This window comes from Sinocyclocheilus grahami, unplaced genomic scaffold, assembly GCF_001515645.1.
Source record: "Sinocyclocheilus grahami isolate Dianchi unplaced genomic scaffold, SAMN03320097.WGS_v1.1 scaffold469.1, whole genome shotgun sequence".
Classification (NCBI taxonomy): domain Eukaryota; kingdom Metazoa; phylum Chordata; class Actinopteri; order Cypriniformes; family Cyprinidae; genus Sinocyclocheilus; species Sinocyclocheilus grahami.
In genome coordinates, this window is record NW_015505648.1 from 30,861 (window position 1) to 31,684 (window position 824).

At 41.7% G+C, this 824-nt stretch overlaps 1 protein-coding gene across 1 annotated transcript in view; it reads left to right on the forward strand.

Annotated features, from left to right (window-relative positions):
- The window catches only part of LOC107553290 (rhomboid-related protein 3-like), a 23,586-nt gene that overhangs the window by 4,171 nt on the left and 18,591 nt on the right, over positions 1-824 (forward strand). The window contains exon 2 of the mRNA XM_016235480.1: positions 158-316. The gene's annotated coding sequence lies outside the window, so the exon portion shown is untranslated. The remainder of the gene's footprint in view (positions 1-157; positions 317-824) is intronic.

An 824-nucleotide genomic window follows, 5' to 3' on the forward strand; every position in this document is an offset into this window, starting at 1 on the left:
ATCATTATGTTATGAGTTCAAAGATGGCAGACAAAATTTGTTTTGAATTATTTTAACTGTACTTATAATGTTCACCAGTGAGTGTTGTGGAAATGTTTTAGAATCAAAATGTGAAAATGATTTCTTATTTCCTGTTTCTCCTGTGGTATATGTTCAGTATGACCCAGAGAATTCAGGCTTCATCAGTACTGAGCGTTTCCGAGACCTGCTTGCGGCTCATGGATCAGAACTGGACCCCCAGAAGCTGGAGGTTCTTCTTGCCCTGGCTGACGGAAATGCTGATGGAAAGATCTGCTACCAGGATTTTGTTAACCTGGTGAGTTCTGCAGATGAACTTGAGGTGAGGTTTGTAGAGCTTCTGACCCTGAGCTAAAAGCCAAAACATGGAATGTTCCATTCCACTTGCATGGGAATACCATCAAATCTGTGGGAAAATCTGAATGCCACCCACCCTCAGTCTCACACCCTCTTCTGCCCTTTTCCCTGTCTCTTTCTCATTCTCTCTCAGTCTTTCTTTCACAGATGCAGCAACTCTTCAAAGAGTCTCATTGTTCACCACAGTGGCTGGAGAATAGAGCTATAGTGCTATAAAGCAATGCAGTGAAACTTTGAATCAGATTCTGTGTTTTGATTGGCTGCAGCAGTTCATGTGAAAGTGGGACAGAGAGGAATGAGGAGCATGCATTTGGGGTCTCTACACTCCTTTTGTTCCTGTACAGCTCTCATTCATTGTCCACTATAACAATGTGAGAACAGAGATACAGGGGATAGACAGATTGTAATAACTAATGGTGGATGAAATGTTTATTTTAAGGGATGAGAAA